The sequence below is a fragment of the Sus scrofa genome, chromosome 14, assembly GCF_054392235.1.
Source record: "Sus scrofa isolate SSC_HxYL_T2T_F1_AM1 chromosome 14, Sscrofa_HxYL_maternal_Yorkshire_Landrace_v2.0, whole genome shotgun sequence".
Classification (NCBI taxonomy): Eukaryota; Metazoa; Chordata; class Mammalia; order Artiodactyla; family Suidae; genus Sus; species Sus scrofa.
Genome location: NC_139396.1, coordinates 108,571,901 through 108,597,274, shown reverse-complemented (window position 1 = coordinate 108,597,274; position 25,374 = coordinate 108,571,901). Strand labels below are relative to the sequence as shown.

Genomic DNA, 25,374 nt, shown 5'->3' with positions numbered 1-25,374 from the left:
TGTTTTCTTTTCAGTTAGCATTTATTGCACACCTACTTTTGTGTCTAGCACTGTGATAATTGTTGCGCAGCTGTCTATGGGAGAAATCAAAATTCTTGTCTCCAGCAGTTCACAATAAGTTAGAGATAGCATTGCAATGAGAAAATGACCATACACAGTTAAAGGTGCTAGAACATCTATAGATATGGGAATAGTTATGGATTCAGGAAGGTCTCTATAAAGGAGACAGTATTTCAACTTACTTCTCAAGATGAATTTTTTTTCTCACAGGAACTAGGTATTCAAACATATCAGGGATTAAAAGAGGTTAAAATCAATGTGTGATTTCAAATCATTGTGCTTTTGGAATAGAAGTGCAATACAGCAGAAGTGTCGTGAATAGTGTCTTAAAGGCACAGGATAAAGCTAGAGGAACAGACAGAGACAGGTCATGAAAGGTCACGGTGAGGAGTATAGATTTTATACTAAGTGCTTCACAATCATGATTTCATCTTCAAGGCCAAAGCTAAGGAGCAGATATGTATCATGCCTGGCTAGTTTTCCTAAAATCTCTCCCTGTGGGAATCACTAATACCATCTTTAACATACTATGACACAAACCCACCTACTTGGGAACACCTTTCAGAAGAATTAATTCTAATTTCCCCTTGACTTCCCACTACTAGTTTCAGAAATTCCAGTTCCCTTCTTAAATGTCTGATTCCAAAATTACTTTGCACTGGTTTATCATCTCGTCCTGATTTCTTCTTCACTGTCTATCTCTGGGATTATGGGTAAAATCTGCACTGTGTATGCTTCTGGCTCTTCCTCCATCTACTGCTTGTGTTACAAAGTACAAATTAAAATATGAGCCATTTCAGTTATGGCTAATCTTCATAGACAGTTGGCAATGTGCCATATTTTGTGTCTTGCTCAGGGGTCCTCACAAGTGCCCATGACACTTCTACAGTTCAGAATGCTGGGAAATAGCAGAAATAGAAAGAATGAAAAGGTAGATGGAGAACTTTTCATGTCTCTTCCATCCAGACTGACTCCTTGACCAAAATCCAAATATTACTCAAAATTTGCACAGTATTTCACAAATATAACACCTGGCTGCAATTTCCCAATGGATTTTAGCTTTTTTTTTTTTTTTAATTTAGGACCATACCTGCAGCACATGCAGCATTTTGAAGTTCCCAGGCTAGGGGTTGAACTAGAGCTGCACTTGCTGGACTATACCACAGTCAGAGCAAATTGGAATTCAAGCTGTGACTGTGACCTACACCACAGCTCATGGCAACCCTGGATCCTTAACCCACTGAGCTAGGCCATGGATTGAACCAACATCCTCATGGATACTAGGTGAGTTTGTTACCCCTGAGTCACAACAGGAAATCAGCCCTCTTTGGCTTCATGTACAATTTTTACATTTATTATATTTTTAATTAAAATAAACTTGCAGAATTTCAATTGCATTCGGTTGTTCTTCATGGATTTGTGCCTTTTGACAGAAATCTTTTCATTTTTAAGAGCTCCACTCAGAGAAACTCTTTAATGGAGTAGACTTCCATTAAGATCAAGAGTCAGTAGATGCATGTGAATTGCAGCTGAACTCAGACTTTCTTGGGGCTGGGTTACTATGAGCCATGCATTGTTCCTATCATTCTGTAGGATCTTTGCTGGAATGTTGTTTATGTTCATTGGTTTCTCAAAACAAGTGCTGGAGCTCAGTGAAATTCTTTTCTGAAAAAAAGAGTGTACAGCAAGAGAACTTGGATATCCCTACACTACTTTCTTCTCACTTCTGACTTGTACCTAGTGTAAAGAAGGAGAAGGATATGGGAAGTAGGAAATATGGGATAGTGGGTAAGAAAATGGAATAATTGAAAGGAGGAAGTGGAAGAGTCTAACAGAGTGGTAGAGAATGGGGAAGATACATGTGAGAGGAAGAGCTGGAAGAGGGAAGATATATAGGATATTTTGTTAGAGGAGGGAAGGAAGATATAAGGAAGGAGCTGCAGGAAAGTGAGAGAAAGAGCTGAGGAAGGTAAGAGGTGGGGAAAAAAGATTGGGGATGTCAGAATCATTGGGGTAAGAGGATATAATTTTGGGGTCTGAAACTGATTCCATAGTGTCTTATGGCTGCTGTAACAAATTACCATTGACATGATGGCTTAATATTGTCTTATAGATTTTGAGGTCAAAGTTCTGAAAATGGTCTCACTGTGCTAAAATCAAGGGGTCGGAGAGCTGTATTCCTTTCAGGAGGCTCTAAGGAAGCATCTGTTTCCTTGCCTTTCAACTTTCTAGAGGTTTCCCAAATCCTACTTCATCTAAGTCAGCAATGACAGATTAAATCTTTCTTCAGACCAAGTGACTTTGAACTCTGCTTCCATGACCACATCTTCATCTCTGACTCTGTTTTGCTTCTCTCTCCTTTTATAAGGACACCTGTGGTTACACTGGGCCCATCCAGATAATCTAGGATAATCCCCCCCATCTTAAAGTCAACTGACTGGCAATTTCAATTCCATTCACCACCTTAAATTTTCTTTGCCATGTAACCTAAGAAATGCACACTCTGAGGGTTGGTGTATGAACATTCAGGGAAGGTAGTAATTGTTTTCTCTATAGAAATCCTGGTATTAAAATAGAAATTTGCCTGATTCATGGTAATTATAACAATATTAATTTTTCCAATCCAAGAACTTTGTATATCTTTCTTTTTTATCATTTACGTATACATATATGTGTGTGTGTGTGTGTGTGTGTATATATATATATATATATATATATATATATATATATTCATTCTACTGTGCAGCATGGTGACCCACTTACACATACATGTATATATTCTTTTTTCTCACATTGTGTTCCATCATAAGTGACTAGACAGAGTTGTCAGTGCTACACAGCAGGATCCCATTGCTCATCCATCCCGAAGGCAACATTCTGCATCTATTTACTCCAAGCTCTGTTTGTATGGTCTTCAGTTTGTTTCATCAGTGTTGTGTAGTTTTCCAAGTACAGGTCTTTTACCTCCTTAGGTGCATTTATGCCTAGTATTTTGCTCTTTTTATAGTAAATGGGTTTGTTTCCTTAATTTCTGAAAGTCCATTGATAGTAAATGGATTTGTTTCCTTAATTTCTGATAGTCCATTGTTAGTATATGGAAATGAAATAGATTTCTGTGTATTGATTTTATACCCTGTAACTTTACTGAATTTATCGATAAGTGCTAGTAGTTTTCTGGTGGTGTCTTTAAGATTTTCTATGTATAATTTCATGTTATCTGCAAATAGTGACAGTTTTACTTCTTCCTTTCCAATTTGGATTAATTTTATTTCTTTTTCTTGTCTAGTTGCTGTGACTAGGACTTCCAAAACTATGTTGAATAAATGCAGTGAGAGCGTACATCCTTGTTTTTTTCCTGATCTTAGAGGAAATATTTTCCATTTTTCACTATTTGAGTAATGTTAGCTATGGGTTTGTCATATATGGACTTTGGTATATTGAGGTATGTCCCTCTATGCCCACTTTCTGGAGCATTTTTATCATAAATGGATGTTTAACCTTATCAAAATTTTTATTTTTGTAAATCTGGAGAAGTAGAAATGGATAAATAACATATATATATATGATATAGCAACAGCTATAGCACTAAGATACATATATAGATACATACAGACATATATAGACATCTATAAATATATAGAGACATATAGATATATGACACATACATAGCAAAATCTATAGCACAAACATTTCTATTATTAATAAACCAGTAAAAATACATTGAATATTTGCCTACAAAATATAGAAAAAATTAATACAAGAACTAAAAAAGAAGTAATAAAGTTTAAGAACAAAAATTGAAGGAATAGAAAACAACTAAATGGTGAAAGAAAACAATGCAATCCCTATTCCTCCAAGAACAGTAAAATAAACAAATTACTAACAAGGTCAGTGTAGGAGAAAAAGACTAGAACAGTTAAAAAAAACTTTCAGAATGACATGAGAGGGGTAAGCCCAAATACAAATAAATCAAATTTATTTTAAAATTATTAAATTTAATACCATAACTACGACAATCAGGTAGAAAAGAACAGTTTTTTAGCAAAAGAGGAATTTTCATATTTCAGATTGGCAGGATGAGCTTTATGCCAACCACTCACCCTGCCTATACCACAAATGGGTTCACATAGTCGAGAACATTAAATGGAAAACCAATCAAACTAAAACAAACAGCAATAGCATTGGCAACACATCAGCACTGAAAAGTGGAAAAGAAATACAATAAATCCCCCAATTCATTGAAAACATACTTTTTGGTAGAAAGTAAACAAATCTGTACTTATAAAACTGTTACTTTTATATTTCACCAAAAGGAAAGAAAGAAATCACAAGCAAAAGCAGGCACAAAAGAAGACTGCTAAAATAGTAGAGATGTTTCCAGGGTCTCCTTAAGCCTGAAAATGGAAAATTCTGGGAATAGTAGGGAGCCCTGTAGGCCAACACTGTGTATAACTAGTTGAAACACACAACCAAGCCAGCATTTTGAAATCTGTGCAGTTCCTCTGTCCTGTACATCATATGCAAAATAGCAAAGCAGGCTTGCTCAGGGCAGGGGCAGTGAGTTTGGGCACTGATGTCAGCATGGTAGGACCATTCCTCCAAATCAACAGGAAGATGTGGTACATCCCAGCTTTCCCCTAGGAGCACTACAGTGGCTCCCAAGGTGCTCCAATCTGGCGAAGTAACTCTCAAATACAAAACTACACTCAGAAATGTAACTACCAACTCCTCAAGAAAAAAATCTATGCTGTAATAGACAGAAACCATATTCAAACAATGCAAAACTGAATATCTAGTAAACAAAAAAAAGGATATGTGGAGATATTTTTCCTTTGGAATAAGGAATTGAAAGTGGGAAGAGAGTGATATAGATAAGGATTAATGCTAGTGAGAATTTGCTTGACAAATATAACTTTTTAAAAAAATTTTTTATTACTCAAATGAATTTATCACATCTGTACTTGTATAATGATCATAAAAATCTGATTTCACAGGACTTCCATCCCACACCCCAAGCACATCCTCCCACCCCCCAAACTGTCTCCTCCAGAGACCATAAGTTTTTCCATGTTTGTGAGTCAGCATTTGTTCTGCAAAAAAGTTCAGTCTGTCCTTTTTTCAGATTCCACATGTCAGTGAAAGCATTGGATGTTGGCGTCTCATTATATGGCTGACTTCACTTAGCATGATAGTTTCTAGGTCCATCCATGTTGATAAAAATGCTGGTATTTTGTTCTTTTTGATGACTGAGTAATATTCCATTGTGTATATGTATCACCTCTTCTTGATCCACTCCTCTGTCGATGGACATTTAGGTTGTTTCCATGTCTTGGCTAGTGAAAATAGTGCTGCAATGAACATCAGACTACAGGTGTCTTTGCGAGTTGTGGTTTTCTCTGGATAGATGCTCAGGAGTGGGATTGCTGGAACAAAGGGTAGTTCTATGTTTAGTTTTCTGAGGACTCTCCATACTGTTTTCCACAGTGGTTGCACCAATTTACAATCCCACCAACAGTGTAGTAGGGTTCCTTTTTCGCCACACCCTCTCCAGCACTTATTGTTTGTAGACTTTTGGATGATGGCCATTCTGGCTGGTGTAAGGTGGTACTTCAGAGTGGTTTTGATTTGCATTTCTCTAATAATGAGTGATGTTGAGCATCTTTTCATGTGTTTTTGGCCACCTGTATGTCTTCTTTGGAGCGTTGTCTGTTTAGATCTTCTGCCCATTTTGTGGTGGTGTTGTTTGTTTTTTTTTTTTTTTTTTTTTTTTGGTATTGAGCTACAGAAGGTGTTTATAAATTTTGGAGATTAATCCCTTGTCCACAGATGCACTTGCAAAGATTTTCTCCCATTCTGTGGGTTGTCTTTTTGTGTTGTTTAGGGTTTGCTTTGCGGTGCAGAAACTTTGAAGTTTGAGTAGGTCCCCTTTGTTTGTTTTTGTTTTTATTGTCAATACTCTTAAGAGGTAGATCTGAGAAGATGTTGCTGTTGTTTATGTCAGAGAGTGTTTGGCCTATGTTTTCCTCTAGGAGATTGATAGTGTCTGGTCTTATATCTAGGTCTTTCATCCATTTGGAGTTTCTTTTTGTGTATGGTGTTAGGGAATGTTCTAATTTCCTTCTTTTCCATGTGGCTGTCCAGTTTTCCCAGCACCACTTACTGAACAAGCTGTCCTTTCTCCATTGTATATCCTTGCCTCCTTTGTCGTAGATGAGTTGGCTGTAGGTGCATGGGTTTACTGCTGGTCTTTCTATCCTGTTCCACTGATCTATATGTCTGTCTTTGTGCCAGTACCATATGGTTTTGATGATTGTTGCTTTGTAGTATAGTCTGAAGTCCGGGAGCGTGATTCCTCCAGCTCCATTTTTCTTTTTCAGGATGTCTTTGGCTCTTCTGGGTCTTTTGTGCTTCCAAACAAACTTTAAAATCTTTTGTTTGAGTTCTTGTGAAAAATGTCCTTGGTAATTTGATAGGGATTGCATTGAATCTGTAGACTGCCTTGGGTAGTATAGTCATTTTGATAATATTGACTCTTCCAATACAAGAGCATGGTATGTCTTTCCATCTATTTGTGTCATCTTTGATTTCCTTCTTCGGTGTCTTATACTTTCCAGAGTACAGGTCTTTTGTCTCTTTAGGTAGGTTTACTCCTAGGTATTTTTATTCTTTTGCATGCTATGGTAAACGGGATTGCTTCCCTAATTTCTTTTTCTGCTCTTTCATTGTTAGTGTATAGAAATGCCATCGATTTCTGTGTATTGATTTTGTATCCTGCGACTTTGCCAAATTCGTGGATGAGCTCTAACAGTTTTCTGGTAGAGTCTTTAGGATTCTCTAGGTATGGTATCATGTCATCTGCACACAGTGATAGTTTTACTTCTTCCTTTCCAATTTGGATTCCTTTTATTTCTTTTACTTCTCTGATTGCTGTGGCCAGGACCTCCAGAACTATGTTGAAGAGTAGTGGTGAGAGTGGACATCCTTGTCTTGTTCCTGATCTCAGTGGGAATTCTTTCAGCTTTTCACCATTGAGAATGATGTTTGCTGTGGGTTTGTCATATATGGCCTTTATCATGTTGATGTAGGTTCCCGTTTTGCCCACTTTCTGAAGGGTTTGATTTGTATCAGAAATGGGCATTGGATTTTGTCAAAGGCTTTTTCCACGTCTATTGAGAGGATCATATGGTTTTTATTCTTCACTTTGTTAATGTGGTGTATCACACTGATGGACTCGTGGATATGGAAGAAGGCTTGAATCCCCGGGATAAATCCCACTTGATCATGATGTACAATCCTCTTAATGTATTGTTGGATGCAGTTTGCTAGTATTTTGTTGAGGATTTTTGCGTCTGTGTTCATCAGTGAAATTGGCCTGTAGTTTTTTTTTTTTTTTTTTTTTTGGTGGAATCTCTGTCTGGTTTTGGTTTCAGGGTGATGGTGGTGGCCTCATAGAATGAGTTTGGGAGTATCCCTTCCTCTGTGGTTTTTTGAAATAGTTTCAGAAGGATAGGTGTTAACTCTTCTCTAAATGTTTGATAGAATTCGCCTGTGAAGCCATCTGGTCCTGGAGTTTTGTTTGTTGGAAGTTTTTTAATCACAGTTTCAATTTCAATTCTTGTGATGGGTCCGTTCATCTTTTCTATCTCATCTTGGTTTAGTCTTGGAAGATTGTACTTTTCTAAGAATTTGTCCATTTCTTCTAGGTTTTCCGTTTTATTGGCATATAGTTGCACATAGTAGTCTTTTATGGTCCTTTGTATTTCTGCGATGTCCCATTGTTACTTCTCTTTTCTCATTTCTAATTTTATTGATTTGAGTCCTCTCTCTTTTTTGCTTGATAAGTCTGGCTAGGGGTTTATCAATTTTGTTGATCTTTTCAAAGAACCAGCTTTTCGTTTCATTGATCTTTTCTATGTTTTTTTGTTTGTTTGTTTGTTTGCTTCTATTCCATTGATTTCTGCTCTGATCTTTATGGTTTGTTTCCTTCTACTAACTTTAGGTCTTGTCTGTTCTTCTCCCTCGAGCTGCTTTAGATGTAAAGTTAGTTTGTTTATTTGAGCTTTTTCTTATTTGCTGAGGTGGGCTTGTATTGCCATAAACTTTCCTCTTAGAATGGCTTTTGCTGCATCCCATAGGTTTTGGAGTGTCATATCTTCATTGTCATTTGCTGGCAGGTATTGTTTAATTTCCTCTTTGATTTCTTGAGTGATCCATTGGTTGTTTAGTAGCATGTTGTTTAGTCTCCACGTGTTTGTGTTTTTTGCAGTTTTTTTCTTGTTGTTGATTTCCAGTCGTATAGTGTTGTAGTTGGAAAAGATACTTGATACGATTTCAATTTTCTTAAAGTTACCAAGGTTGGACTTGTATCCCAGGATGTGATCAATCTTAGAGAATGTTCCATGTGCACTTGAGAAGCATGTGTATTCTGTTGCTTTTGAATGAAATGTCCTATAAATATCTATGAAGTCCATCTGGTTTAATGCATCCTGCAGGGCCTGTATTTCCTTATTGATTTTTCTGTCTGGTTGATCTGTCCATTGCTGTAAGAGGGGTGTTAAAGTCCCCCACTATTATTGTGTTATTGTCAATTTGTCCTCTTAAGGTTGTTAGCAGTTGCCTTATGTATTGTGGTGACCCTGTGTTGGGTGCGTAGATATTTCAAATTGTTATATCATCTTCTTGGATTGCTCCTTTGATCATTACGTAATGTCCTTCATTGTCCCTTAAAATATTCTTCATTTTAAAGTCTACTTTGTCTGATATGAGTATTGCTACTCCAGCTTTCTTTTGACCCCCGTTGGCATGAAATGTTTTCTTCCATCCTCTCACTTTCAATTTGTATGTGTCCCTCAAAGTGAAGTGGGTCTCTTGAGGACAGCATATATATGGGTCTTGTTTTTGTATGCATTCAGCCAGTCTATGTCTTTTGGTTGGGATGTTTAGTTCATTAACATTTAAGGTAATTATTGATATGTATGTTCTTATTGCCATTTTATTAATTGCTTTGGATTTGGTTTTGTTGCTCTTTTTTCTTTCCTTCATCTCTGGTTCCTTTCTGCCTAGAGAAGTTCCTTTAGTATTTGTTGTAAGGCTGGTTTAGTGTTGCTGAATGTTCTTAGCTTTTGCTTATCTGTGAAGGTTTTGATTTCTCCTTCAATTCTGAATGAGAGCCTTGCTGGGTAAAGGCATCTTGGTTGGAGGTTATTTCCTTCCATCACATTAAGTATATCATGCCACTCCCTTCTGGCCTGCATAGGTTCTGCTGAAAAATCTGACGATAACCTTATTAGGGTTCTCCTGTATGTTACTTGTTTCTTTTCCCTACCTGCTTTCAAGATTTTCTCTTTATCTTTGATTTTTGTCAGTTTGATGAATATGTGTCCTTGTGTATTCCTCCTTGGGTTTATTTTATATGGTACTTGTTGTCCCTCCTTGATTTGAGTGAGTGATTCCTTCCCCATGTTAGGGACGTTTTTGGCTATTATTTCTTGGAATATTTTTTCTGTCTCCTTCTCTCTCTCTTCTCCTGTCACCCCTATAATATGGATGGTGGTGTGTTTAATGTTGACCCAGAGTTCTCTGAGACCCTCTTCATTTGTTTCCAATCTTTTTTCTCTTTTCTGTTGCGCATCTGAGATTTCCACTAATCTGTCCTCCACCTCACTTATTCGTTCTTCTGCCTCCTGTATTCTGCTGTTAGCTGCTTCTAGTGAATTTTTTATTTCAGTTATTGTATTTTGCATCTCTTCTTGCTTAAGTTTTATATCTTGTATCTCTTTGCTCAGTGTTTCCCGTAACTTATCCATCTTTGCCTCCAGTTTATTTCCAATGTCTTGCATCATCTTCAGCATCAATAATCTAAAGTCTTTTTCCTGGATGCTGAGAGTCTCCTCATCGCTTAGCAGATTTTCTGGGGTTTTTCCTTTCTCCCTCATCTGAGTTATAGTTCTCTGTCTTTTCATTTTTATAGGTTTTTGGTGTGGTGACCTTTTTCCTGATAATAGAGTTGTAGCCTCTCTTACTTCTGATGTCTGCCCCCCTTGTGGCTGAAGTCAGTGTGGGGGCTTGCTGTAGGCTTCATGATGGGGGGTGCTGATGCCTGCCCACTGGTAGGTGGAGCCGATTCTAATCCCTCTGGTGGGTGGGGCTTAGTCTCTGGATGGGATTAGAGGCAGCTCTGTGCCTGAGGGGTCTTTAGGTAGCCTGTTTACTGAGGGGTGGTGCTATGATCCAACCTGTGTTGTTGTTTTCTCTGGGGCTTCTCAAGGCTACCTGACGGGTGGGGCCAGATTTTCCCAAAATGGCCACCTCCAGAGAAAGGCATGGTTGCTGAATATTCCCGAGAGCTTTGCTTTCAGTGTCCTTCCCTCACAACAAGCGACATTCACCCCTGTTTTCCCAGGATGTCCTCCAAGAACTGTAGTCACGTTTGACCTAGATTCTCATGGAGACTTTGCTTTGCCCTGGGACCCAGTGCACGTGAAAGTCTGCGTGCACCTTTTAAGGATGGGGTCTCTGTTTCCCCCAGTCCTGTGGAGTTCCTGCACACAAGCCGCACTGGCCTTCAATGCCAGATGCTCCAGGGCGCTTTCTCCCCATGCCAGATTCCCACACGTGAGGGTTTAATGTGTGGCTCAGAACTCTTACTCCTATAGGTGAGTCTCTGTGAACCAGTTAGTTTCTAGTCTGTGTAGCTTCCCACCTAGGAGGTATGCGGTTGTTTATATCATGAAATTGCCCCTCCTACCTCTTGATGTGTCCTCTTCTTTTTCTTCTGGAGTAGGGTATCTTTTTTTAAGGTTTCCAGGCCATTTGGGTGATGAATGCTCTCTTTAGTTGTGAATTTTGTTGTTTTTATGGGAGAAGTTGATCTCCATTCCTTCTATTCTGCCATCTTAATCCATTTTCTCTGACAAATATAATTTTAAGTATATATGTTAACACCTTAGGGCAAACACTTTAAAAATGGAAATAGGATTAATAACTTGCAAATCATTAGAGGAAGAAGAACAACAATATATTTGTAGGAAATGAGAAAGATATACATAACAATCTAAAAAGTATGGGGAAGGAGAAATTAGAACTCAGAATAAATATAAATCACTGAAAGAATGGAGAATGCCCAAATATATGAAAAATCATTAGACTATATGGGAAGAAAATTTATGTCTTAAAAATGGATTTTTAAATGCAAACAAAATAAAGCCAGCATGATCAAGTAGAATTCAAGATAAAAAGATTTAAAAGCAATAATCTAATTTTTTTGTTTCATAAAAGGAACAATCCACCATGAAAATCTTATAGTCAATAATATATGTACCCAGCAAAATAGCTTGAAATATTTAATAGAAAAATGCCTAGATATGGAGGACAAGTTGACATAGCTTCAAACCTAGTGAGAGAGTTTATTGCCCCCTCTCAAAACTGACAGAACAGATAAGTTGGCCAAAATAAGTATAAGTATATTGAATAATAAAATGTTTGAACAAACAGAATTTGAATTCACTAGAAACTTCACATTGTTTTGTGAATTTTAGTAATAAATTTATTTGAGAAAAAATATGTCACTTTGAATTTCACAAAACTATACTTTTAAAAAATGCATATGAAACATTTAAAAATATTTATGATTTAGGACTAAGAAAATCTCAACAAATTACAAAAAGCTGATGTAATGTAATCTATATTCAGCAAACCAAACACAAGATAATTAAGAATTAAAAATAAAATAGTAGCAAATAATTGCATACCCTGAAAAGTAAAATATATGAATACATAAAAACCACACAGTTGTAGAGAACTGTTGAGTTAGAGAAAATGTAAAAATAGAAATCACTATTCAAAACTCATTGTAAAGACAACACATTGATTTTTTTTAAAGAGTAAACTTTGAGTAATGTATGACTTTAAAATAAAGTACTACCAAAACAAGAAATTTTGGAATTAAATGAACTTAGTTTTTAAAAACTAGATTAGGCCAAGGTGACAATAAAAAATAAAAGCAAAAATCATAAACAGTCAAAAATAATGACATCAGAGTTACAATTGTGGCTCAGTGGCTACGAACCTAACTAGTATCCATGAGGATGCAGGTTTGATTCCTGGTCTTGCTCAGTGGGCTAAAGTTTCTGATTTTTCCAGTGAGCTGTGGAGTAAGTTACAGGTGCAGCTCAGATCTGGTATGACTGTGGCTGTGGCTGTGGCTGTGACTGACAGCTGTAGCTCTGATTTGACCCCTAGCCTGGGAACTTCCATATCCCTCTGGTGTGGCCCTAAAAAGAAAAAAAAAAACCAAAACATAAAACATGGAGTGAGCTGAAAACCCAGAGAAGTATTGATGCTTTATATTAATATCTATAATATTAATGAATAAAATTATTTATAAAATTTATAGCAATGTGTTTGAGTTAGGAAATCAATGTGGGTTATTTCTCAGTGTCCTGACATTCAGGGAAGTGACTGTGTTACTTAATCCTTGGCAGAATTTGCTTCCTTTATAGTCGATAATCCCAACCACCTGACCCATCTTACTTTCAGAGAAGACCAGAGAAAGTGAGGAGATCATTCACCTGCTGAAAATGCAAAATGGTCAGACACAGGGCAAGATGAGATAGAGAGCATTGGGCAGAGTGATGAATTGCCTTTCATATAGCCCCAAAATAGTCTGTGCCCATTTACAACTTGAAGGGCCCTCTTCAGGTCCAGGGAGCTCCGCCAGGAAGCAGACACTAAAACAGTGACCTTGAATCTTGGCTGGCTGATAATGGACCGCAAAGAATTGACACAATCCAACTGCTTGCTGGAAGATACATGGCTTCCTTCAGCAGACAGTGAAAGATGAAATAGGTTGGCTTAAAAAAGAAAAAACAACACCACCAAAGAGTTTGGACTTATTGATTTTTGTAAGCAAAACCCATTGAGTGTCCTATGAGTAGAAAGATGCTATGAAAATCTTTCTTCTTGGAATAAAAATAGAGATGTATAAATTAAATATGCCTTACTTCTGAAATACATGCTAAAGAAGAAGTAGAATTAACTAATAGTGGACCTATTCCTTTTATTATTTTTTTAATTAAAAAGAAGCTTGCTTAGCCTTTTCTTTCTAATGAAGTAGAGAGAAATTCAGGGAAGCCTCCCCACCTAGATCTTTGATTTATACAGAGATTAAGAGCTGGATTGAAGATGGATCCTTCACCAGGGGTTCCACCCTCATCCAGCCTCATTTTTAACCACAAAAACTCATATTCATTCTATAAGCTTTAATTTAAATAGACATTTTTTGTAGTTTTCTGGGTAGTTAAAATACTCTTCCTTCTGTATTCATAAACTTTTTGTTAGTTTCTCCCTTATATCATTTCCTAAATTCTGTTGTTTGTTTAGGAACCCAACATACCCAACCCCCATCTCAAGGAAGCAAACCAGAAGTCACTGTGTGCTCCCAAAAGTGAAAAAATCAAATTTTAGTTTTGTTTCTAGGACCAGGGAGAAAGAGAACAAAGAAAAGAGGGAGTAGGGTCATGAAGCTAAATTTGAGTGAGTGACGAGGCTGTAAAATGTATTATCTATATCATTTCACTTTTTATTGGATTTAATTCACAAACCAGCCTTTATATATTGACACTAACATCAGACTATATGTATATGAAGTCTACAAAATTTAGGGACTTTGGCAAAGGTCACAAAGGTGGTATAACATTACACCCTTCATCTAATTCCAAAGTGCATGCTTCTTTTGCTACTACATAATAATGTTAAATTTAAATGCAAAATAATTTGCCTGCATCATCATTCCCTATAAGAGATGAGTCTCTAAAATGTACAGTGAACCTTTCAATTGCTAGTGACCATAAGATAAATCAGAGCAGGTGTTACAGCACCTTTTGCTGATTGGGTTTATTTAAGAAGTAAAACACACCAGATTTTGAAACATGGCTAAAAAAAATAAAGGGAAAGATTTCCTGGGGATGAATAAGGTTGTCAAGGAAAATACACACTTCACCTGTTTGCCACTTGTAGTGATTGCAGCATGAACCCATTTGAAGCATTTCTAGATCTGATTTGATATCCAAAGTTATAGGAACCTTACTCTCTTTGGCAGGGTATCAATTAGTTTGCTAACTCCATAGCCTCCAAATAATGATACATCTTTATGCATGTGTAATTTTTTCTGGCTATAAGAAGATTTGGACTATTAAATTTTAATATATACTTGGTTTCTACCTGTTATTAAATATATACATATGTGCACACATATAATATATGTATACACATATATATGCACTCACATGTATAAAGATTACTTTGCTTCAGGCAACATTAAGCAATTGTAACTAGTTTAAGCACGAATGTAAACTTTTGGGACTATACTCTGTTGTCTTATGGAATCAGAAAATTAGTGAATCAAACATTACATAGGATATCATCTAGAGCTTATCTAATCCAAGGTCTTTGATATCAGGAGTTCACCAAATTTCTGTCCAATTGTTAATGTAAATATGATTCGGCTCATAATCTGATCATCTCATCATGGATGTGGTGCCCAGTTCAATCAGAACTTCCTTGAGGTACAAAGTAATATCATAAGGACAGGACCGATGGGGTGCAGACAGATTCCCCCATTTCAGGAATAGTTACCAGAGAAGAAAGATTCATAAACCTGGATGACATATCCCTTTGAGACTTTTGATGAAATCCTCCTTCAAACTTTATTTTTATATTCCTATTATGTTACACATTCAGTAAAATTTAAATCCAATTAAGCATTCAGTAAAGATTCTCATCAAATTAGAATTTTGTTTCTATTTAGTTGAGCCCAACTTGTTTAAGAATTGTTATAATAATGACATGGTATATGAAGAAAGCAAAATGGTGTATTCAGAATCACTAAACCTATAATCTGGAGTAACAACTGTCCATTTTGCATTTCCCAAAAATAGCTACATCAATTTATATTCCACTTCACATACTCCTCTTAAGGTGCAGTATTGACACCCTTGAATTAGTTGGTTTAGTCTGTGTCCCTTTCCGTTGAATCTATGTAGAGCTTTGTAGCTACGACAACTGGTGAAAGTGTAGACAGAAGTAACATTGCAAGACAATTAAGGACAGATCTTGAAAAGGCCAAACAGTTTCTATCTGGCCACTTTTCTATATCTTAGGATGCTCATTCTGTGGAAAGCCAGTCACCATGCCACCGGAAAACTCAGACTAGCCTTTGTGGGGAGACTACCTGGAAAGAAGCTAAGACCCTGGAGCTGAGAGCCAAAATCCTATGCTAGACTTAAGAATGAACAAGCCTGTGGTAGATCTCAGTCTGCAGGCTTTAAATGTGCAGCTGAGAGTTTGGAGACAGGATTTGCTGAGCCCTGGGCAGATGGCAGATTCATGACCTGATTAAATGTTATTGTTTTAAGTCTCTATATTTTGGGTTGGTTTGTCATGCAGCACTAGCTAACTGGTACAGATCTTGAAACCTGAATGTTTTATGCTACCATAAACAAAACCCAAAAATGTGATAGTAGCTTTATGATTAAGTGATAGTGTTTGTTAGCCCTTTTGGAGGCTATTGGTGAGGGCTTAAAGGAAAGTAAGGAAAATATTCTTGAAAATTGAAGAGGAACTTTTAAGTAGTTTCAGGAAGTTTATCAACACTGTTGTGTGTTATAATGTGGAAAGTAGAATATGTGCCTAATGAACCAGATGGTCTTGCTAGAGAGATTTTCAGGTAAAGGAATAAATGTGTTGTCTGGCTTTTAACTGCCTGTAACAAAATGCAAATGATAGAGGCAAGCTAAAGAAATAATTGTTAAATATAAAGAGACTGGGGCTTACTGGATTCTTCTCATTCTGTTTCCTAAGCTCCAAAATGAAGAAAGAGCTTCAGAGCAATGATAAAATCTAGAGCAATGATAAAATCTAGAGCAATGATGAAATCTTGGGTGGAACTAAATTATGCTTTATAAAGACCTCAGAAAAATATCTCCCCCCTTCTTTCTCCCTCTCTCTCTGAGAGACACTCACTCTCTGGGTAAGGTAGACAGTATTTTGTGAGAAAGTCCAAACTAGCCTCTGTTGAGAGGCCATGTGGAGAGGTCATATGGAGGAGCAGAAACTGAGTGAAGCCCTGACTAACACCAGAAATATGAATATGTGTACAGTCCTCAGCCTTTAGAGCCCTTCTGATGATGCTTGTAGGAGCCAAACATTCTCAAGCTCGACACCAATTGTAGATTTATGGGCAAAATAAATGTAATTGTTCTATGGGTTATTTATTATGAAGCACTAACTAACTCGAAACAAAAGCTATGTATGTTGAGATGTTTACACTCCCAGCCTTTGAAATAAATATGCTCCAATTTTTCCAAATGTGGCTAAAAGCTAGTCATGTGTACGTTTATGCCAAAATATAGTGGCTCTAATCCCCCCATCTTCTCAAGCTTGTTCTTCTTTATGGATACTAGTGGTGTCTTAATCCACTGAGCCACAATCGGAACTCTGACTCTTCTCTAAATCCACATTTTGGTTTTCTGTACGCTGTTGCTTAAAAAGAAGATATTTTCATGTGCACACAGACACGTGCCCACACACACAACACTTCTTCCCTGTCTGTACAATTCAACAATCTCTATCCAAAACACAACAGATCCTTTCACTCAGGAAATTCTCTCTCCAGAGATGCATCTCTACTTGTATCTACCTATGGGTACAATCCTTGGTACTAGCCTCATCTCCACCATGAAACATGTTAACTTTAATCAAAACAACTCATGAAAAATATTGTTGCGTCTGGATTCATCTTCTTCTATGTAATGGAGAGCTCCTTTGGGGCCTTTGTTGGATTTTTTTCATTGGATTGCTCAGCTTTGCTTCTAGTCTTTATCCTACAGTTCTTAATCTTTGCTCAAACTTCAGCTGTTTAATTTCCCCCCAAGCCATGCCCACAATACTTGGTTTTCCTACCACGTGCAGCGCGACCTGCAGGTGTCCTGCTCTTCTTGGTTAATGGCTGGACGAAACTGCAACTCTCTGTCTCCTTAAAGTGAGAGCATCATCTCTGTGTGGTCTCTGGCATCATCAGCATTCTGCAGCAGCTTAGGAATAAAAGTAGTGCTTTACAGTAACATTAGTAGAGAGAGGCTGATATGAAAACAGATACCCATTGTGCAGAACACTGGTGCCTTTTGCATTTTACCATTGAACAACCTCCAGAAGCCACAGTTTAAGGGCATCACTGGTTAATTGCTTTACACCCAGTGTCATGGCAGGTTTCATGTGCAGATACCTTTGTCATATCAAAATATTCATTCTATTTTCTTTTTTTTTCAGTTAAAATTAATGGATATCATAGTTGCTGTGTGGTGTTTGAAAACATAATTTTAACAGTTCTTTATAACAGTCAATTTAGTGAATCAACTGTAACTCACTCAACCATTATACTGTTACAAAAACAGTAGGCTGCTTCCTATCTTCCACTGCTATGAATACTACATACGTGGGAATCTATTTAATATAGTAGTTTTCCCCCAAATAGTAAACAGTTAATTTAATCCTGTTAATTTAATCCTTAAAAACAAAACAAAAAACTATGCTTCTTAACACATCTGTCATTTTTATTCCTTGGTGCTTTCTGTTCTTATTTTCACTGTCACCTTCATTATATAAAACATTTTTCTTATTCTTCCTAGGGCCATATATTTACCTTATTCATATTTTACCAGTCTCAGAAATGAAAAAAGAACTGGTTGTCATAATGCACATTTCTTTGATTATTGGTAAAGATGAACTTTTTTCCATGTCCTTGCTTATAGTATTTACTAGTTTCCGTTTCTCTTAGGAATTGTCTGGGTTTTGTTTTGTTTTTGTTTTTGCTCATTTACCTTTTTCAAAAGTCATAGAACTAGTTCCCTGTAAAGCCTGGATTTGAAGCCAGAATTGTCAGATCCTGAGCAAGTCATATAATTTCTTTTTCGTCTATAAACCTCAGACATATAAGGCATTTGAATAGCTATAAGATGTAAAACTATAAATAAGGAGAAATCCAAGAAACAATTCTTGATAACAATATTGGTTTGCTTGGGTTTTTTTGTCTTTTTTTTTAAGGCTGAACCCTCAGCATATGGAAGTTCCCAGGCTAGGGGTCGAATCAGAGCTGCAGCCACTGGTCTACGCCACAGCCACAGCAACATTGGATCCAAGCCACATCTGTGACCTACACCACAACCCATGGCAATGCCGGATCCATATCCCATTGAGTAAGGCCAGGGACCAAACCTACATCTTCATGGAAACTAGTCAGGTTCGTTAACCACTGAGCCATGAGGGGAACTCCAGTATTGTTGTTTTTGTTGCTCTTATTACATAAGTCACTTGACTATTCAGAGAGTATAGAAGAGCAATGACAGCAGGAGTTGTCCTTATTTGATTCCTAATATTTGTAAAATCATTTTTATTATTTTTACTCTGTTAACTATCATTTTGAATATTAGTTCTCAGTAAATACCACATATTAGAAAGAATTTTATATTTTAAACAAGGCTTTTGGGTTTCTATTGAGGCGAAGTTTATTTTGCTTTAATTTGGCCAATTGATGTTTAGTTACAGTAAAGTTCTTGATATTTAACCATTTTTGTGTTTAAAAGATTAAACATTATTGGTCATGCTAGAATTGTTTTGGTGATACACGAACTTCCATGGAGAAATAGTTAAGGATTTCCAAATCTATATTCATTGATCTATGTTTTTCTATCTGTATTATCCTAATTTTTTTATATCAGCGTCATATTTCCCATATATATCAAATTGTTTTTGGTTTATTTCTTCTGGGTATTAGATCATTTCTTTTCCACAAAAATTTTCTGCTGCTGAATATTTATAAAAACTAGTTTTAATAATCAACAAGACCTAAGGCTTCACTTGGGTCACTATCTAACAAATTTATGAGCCACTTTTCATTTTATGTATTTATTCAGTTTTTCTACTTCATTTTGTAATGACTTTTGTAATTTTAATTGTTAATATTCTATGGCAAAAAATGTGCTACATAAAATTTAAGCTTTATGGCTTTATGTTATTATAAGTTAAACATTTCTTATAAATTACTGTTACATCTCCTTTCTTCTTTCTCACTTTTTTGCACACTTTTTTCCTTTTTTATTTGTTTTATTGGATATTTATTTTTCTGATAAAACACTGAATATTATTGTCTTCCGATTCATTTTGACCCTTTTCATATTATTTTCTAAGTTCTCAATGCATAACATTATTCTTATTTAATTATTATCATTATTATTAAAATTTTAAATCTGTCACCTCACCTGTTTTTGTACCATTACTACAACACATAACCCTAGATAAGGTGCTTTTATAAATTTGATTCATTTAAGCCATATTTATTTATAACTCTGTACTAGACCATTACTAGACATTTATGATATAATTATGACTATGATATTTTTCTTACCACTTGGAACTTACATGGGTGAAAAAGAGATTGGCAAATAAGGATTTATAAAACATCATGGTAAGTATTAATGTCCGCAGGGACCCATGGAAACACAGAAAAGAAAAGAAGCACATATAAGAAGTATCATAAAATGTTATACAAAGATTCAATGTTGTTTTTATTTTGCTTTTTTGTCCATTTCATCTTTAAGGCATTACCCAAAATATTTGATTCTACTCTTGTGTATTACTTCCACCACACTTCTCTCCTCATTTGATAGGACATTACTGGCATATATCCAAACAGTGGCTCTTATCTGTCTACCTGCTTATCATTTATCTATCTAATCTGTCCATCTATACAGCTTCAGACTTAGAAGTCTTCTTTCATGCATAGACTGGACAACATGAGCAATAAGCCATCGTGAAACAGCATTCCAGTCTGGCCCTTATGGTATATTCTGTTTGTTATAGCATGTTTCCCAAATTGACTTCTAAAAATAATAGGTATTCTATGAACCAGAAAAAAGTTGGGAAATCTAAATCAAAGAGTTGTATTTTCCATTAGGGCATAGGGACTTGATTGTACTTTGAAATTTCTGAGAAAAAAAATATATAATATACAGAATTTGTCATATTTTATTATGGGTTTCTTTGACCTGGGACCTTCCTTGAGAGAACAATGTTCCTTGCAATGGACTTTGAGAAGGGCTATTTTAGACTACCATGGACATACTGGGTTTGTGATTCTCCTAGCCTCAGAGAAGGAGACATAGAAAGGCCACTGAATTTATCTACATGTACTGGGAAATATTAATTGTAGGATAAACCACAAGTAAAACAAAAGGTGCACATACACACCATTAAATGAACAATGCAGTTGGTAAATATATAAACTGTTTAAAATACAAATTGTATAGTGCCTAGTGCCTTTTATTATTATAAAACAAAATTGTTTTAATAAGACAACCTACGTATGGTGTATCACATAAAGAATAACTATCAGACAATTTCAGAGGAAAAAAAACACATCCTCTTTTGTGAGTCCGTCAGCAAAATGGCATGAACAATGTAAAAAATGATCGCAAGACTAACTTTTTTATTTCTAGATTAGTGAGATTTATGATTCATATTTGCAGGAGCCAAGCTACATCCAGCTGGGCAAAAGGTATAACAAATGGAATCTACCCCTATTTGGATGACACCAAAGAGGGACTCATAGTGAGGAGAGAATTTCTTTACTCTTAGGACATAGAAACCACTAGGATTGACGGAAGATTGGTGATAATTCAAAACAGGACAACTAAATAGGCCATCAACCCAGGGGATCTGTTTTATAAGGTAGAATGTTATTAAACTCCCTATCACTTTTTTCTTTAATTTTTTGAAATAATTTCAAACTTAGAGTTGCAAAGATAGTTTCTGGATACCCTGCACACAGTTTCTCCTAATGTTCATATTTTACGTAACTGTGGTTCAATGAGCAAAACTAGGAAATTAGTGTCCAAACAATACTAATAACTAAACTGTAGGCTTTATTCAGATTTCCTCAATTTTCCCACCAATGTCCTTTTTTAAAATTCTTAGACTCAGTCTTGCATTGTACATTACATTGAGTTGTCATGTACCCTTAATCTAATTGGTGATAATCCATCAATTATCCCTTGTGTTGATGACCTTGACACTTTTGAGGTGTACTGGTCAGGTGTTTTGTAAAACATCACCTCACTTATTTTTGTATATTTTCTCATAATTGGACTGAAGTTAGACATTTTGGGGAAGAACATCTGAGAGGTAATGGCCTTTTTATATTGCATCATTATCAGAGGCATGTGTTATCAATATGACAGGTGATATTAATCTTGATCTCTTGCTGAAAGATGTGACTGCCTGGTTTCTGTATTGTAAAATTATTATTTCCTTTCTCTTAATTTATTTGCTAGATGTAACTCACTAAACCCAACCCATGTCTGAGGAGTGAGGAATTATGTTTCTCCACCTGGGAGAAGTATCAAGGAATTTGTGGACATACATTAAAATCACCATAGCAGTTAATAAATATTTCAGGAGAGATCCTTTGAAGACATGCAAATGTCCTATTTCTTTTTAATATTTCTTCCATTAACTTTAACATTTATTGGTGGATTTTTTTTCATCAATTACTATTGTGGCATTCTAATGATGATTTTTCTATTTCTGTTATTCTTCGATGTGTATTAACTGGGATTCTTCTGTAAGAAAAGTTGTCCTTTATACCTCATTTATTTATTTATTCAGTTAGACATTTATATATTTATTATTTGGGTCATAACTCAATACTATTTTTTTTTTCATTTTGTTGCTCAAATGATTCCCACATTTGTCACTGGGAGCTCTTTCAGATTGATTCCCGTGAATTTTTGACATACCCCCATGCTTTTATATTTCTTCTTTTTTAAGCATTTCCTTAATTCTGGCACCAAAAGATACCAGGCCTATCTTATATTCATCCTGTCCCAGTCCTAGAATATAGCCCACTTCTCTTAAGAAACCACAGTGGTACTTAGGTATCAAGATTTTCTTATTTCTATAACTGCATATTTGTATACATATTAAAAAATGTAAGTTCATACTGATATATTCAACTCCAGTCCAACACCATGGGTTCCTTCTAGAATTAACTCTTTGCTTATTGCCACATCTTTCTCTAATAGTGAAATATTTGGCTTTCACTGTCAAAATACATATGATATTGTCCAAATAGCACATATATAAAGTAGTTTCAGAATAACTTACTTGTATTCCTATGAGAAGTACATTTACCAAACAGAATATAGTGTTTATGTACATTTCTTTTTGTCTAGAACCTCATGATATGATATTGTTTCACAAAGATAATTAGGTTAGATCTTGTCTTTCCCACAGCGTAGCGTGGTTATGTTTTACTTTTGTAACATAGTTAAATGCATTTCTCAGTTTAGATTACATTTTGGGTTGCTGGGACCTACTTATTTTCTGCTTACTTGTACTATCAATTGAGAGAGAGAGGTGTTGAAGCTTCTGACTCTCTCATTTTAGTTTTACCAATTTTTCCTCATATGCTAGGAAGCTCTTTGTTAAAATGCATTACTTTTGGTTAATATGTCTTTGCAGATAATTAAACACTTTTATCATTAATTAATGCCCATCTTCACCCCTGAAAATATTCCTTGTTTTTAAATCTTCGTGTTTATATAGTTACTCCAGTTTATTTTGGCTAATGTTTGCATGATATATTTTTTTATCCTTCTACTTAATAACATCTTTTAAAATTTTAATATGTTTTCTTGTAGACAGCAATAATTATGTCTTGCTTTGTGTTCAATTTGACAATCTTAATCTTTTAAATAATTTGTTTATAACATTCACTGTGATTATAGGTAGCATTGGATTTATATCAACCACTTTGTTAGCTGTTTTCTATTTCATTCACCTGCTTTTTTTTCTTTTTAATTTAATGATTTTTATTTTTTTATTATGGCTGGTTTACAGTGTTCTGTCAATTTTCTACTGCACTGCCTGGTGACCCAGTTACACATACATGTATACATTCTTTTTCTCACATTATCATGCTCCATCATAAGTGACCAGACATAGTTCCCAGTCTACACAGCAGGATCTCACTACTTATCCATTCCAAAGGCAATAGTCTGCATCTATTAACCCCAAGCACCCCATCCATCCCACTCCCTCCTCCTCCCCCTTGGCAACCACAAGTCTATTCTCCAAGTCCATGATTTTCTTTTCTATGGAAATATTCATTTGTGCCATATATTAGATATCAGATATAAGTGATATTGTATGGTGTTTGTCTTTCTCTTTGTGACTGACTTCACTCAGTATGAGAGTCTCTAGTTCCATCCATGTTGCTGCAAATGGCATTATTTTGTTCTTTTTTAATGACTGAGTAGTATTCCATTGTGTATCTATACCACATCTTCATCTATGGCCATAACACCCTGAATGCACCTGACCTTGTCTGATCTCGGAAGCTAAGCAGGGACAGGCCTGGTTAGTAATTGGATGGGAGTCCATCTGTTATTTACTTATTTTTCTTCTTTTTCTAAATTTTGTTGGGTTACTTCATAATTTTATTTCCTCAAGTGACTTGTTATTTATAGCACTTAAAACATTTTAGGAGTGACTCAAGAGTTTACAGTATGCATTTTTAATTAATCTGGGTCTACCTTCAAACAATAGTGAACTACTTCAAGTGTAAGGATCATATAAGAGTATATTCCCAATCTCTCATCCTTTGTAATATTGTTATCATATATTTTACTTCCAAACTTGTTATAAATATGCAATACATTTATGGTAAATTTACCATAGGACATCAATTATCTTTTATAGCAATTAAAAATAAGTAACTATTATGAATTTTATTTCACCACTATATATTCCATTTCCAGTGACTATTACTTCTTCTCTAGATCCATATTTCCAAACACTATCACGTTCCTTTTGCCTCAAGGACTTCCATTGATATTTCTTACTGAGTAGGCCTGTGAGCAGTGTATTACCTCAGAGTTTGTAAGAGAACATATTTATTCCCTATTTCTTTAAAACATCTTTTTGTTACCATTCAGCAAAATCAACCTTTTCTTAGTGTGTATTTCAATGTGTAGATTCACATAACCACTACCACAATAATAAAACAGAAAAATTTTGACCCTAAATATACCCTCATCCCTTTGTGTTGATTTCTTGAGTTTATATTATGAGCTATTGTCCAGAAGTTACTTCTAAATGTCTGCATCCTTCTTGGCTTTGTATCTTGCTTTTACTCTGTACTCTAGAAAGAGTTTATCTCCTGCAGTTGCACAGTTATCACTCCACTGTTATTTTCCATTCTATGCTTACTAGCATGTTGAAGGGCAGCAAGTGTCAGGGGGAGGTGTTCTCTGATGTTTTGACTAAGCATCAGTCTTTGGTAGATAGTATATTCCTTCCTAGTCATCTCATACCTCCTCCAGGTTTTAGGCTGTGCTTAGCATGTATTCCTTCCCTTCACACAGAGTTAGATTCTTTTTTGGTTTTCATTTTTTTTCTGTCCATTTTACCCAGCTGTAATAGATACCCATTTGTGTCTCTAGGAAAAACTGCAAATAAGGCTTTCAAATTCTAGAGGCTATAAAGGAGATGTAAAACCTAGAATTTAAACAGTTGAAATTAAAAACTCATATAAGGCTTTTCAGCCAACTAGTTACAATGAAAAGAGAATAGTGATGCAATATAAATCCTAAGAAAATGTTAATACCAAAGAATGGAGAGGCAAAAACAAGGAAAATACAAAAAAAGAGTAAAAGTCATATGTAATATGGTGAAAAGATACAGCATATATGTAATTCAACAACCAGGAAGTGAAAAGAGAAAGAAAGTGTGAAAGATCAGTATTTTAACAAATAATAGCTTAGAGTTTTTCATAAACTTGAAAGAAATGTAATGCCAAATATTAAAAAAGCTGAATATTAAACAGAAGCAAACAATTTTAAAACCATACGTAAATATATAAAAATAAAATTACAATCCAGAATCAAAGAGAAGTATCTTAAAAGCAGCCTTGAGGCAGAGGTAGAGAAATATTCAAGTAGTGACAATAAGACAAGTAGATATGTTCTCAACATAAATAATAGAAAAGGGAAGACAATCATATTATATATTTAAAGTCTTAAAATAAAAAAATTGTCAATTTAGAATTCTATACTCTATACAAATAGCTTTCAGATATGAAGCAGAAATAAAGATATTTTCAAACACACACACAAACACAAAAACCTAGAGACTATCACCAGCAGGCTCACAGTTAACCTAATGTTAAAGCAGATTTATTAGGGAGAAGTAAAAAATAATCCC

General features: G+C 35.5%; 1 long non-coding RNA gene across 1 annotated transcript in view; it reads right to left on the bottom strand.

The window, feature by feature from the left end:
- LOC102160043 (uncharacterized) overlaps positions 1-25,374 on the bottom strand; it is a 730,195-nt gene that overhangs the window by 57,285 nt on the left and 647,536 nt on the right. Inside the window, exon 8 of the long non-coding RNA XR_014827487.1 lies at positions 17,020-17,150. This is a non-coding gene — a long non-coding RNA (uncharacterized LOC102160043). The remainder of the gene's footprint in view (positions 1-17,019; positions 17,151-25,374) is intronic.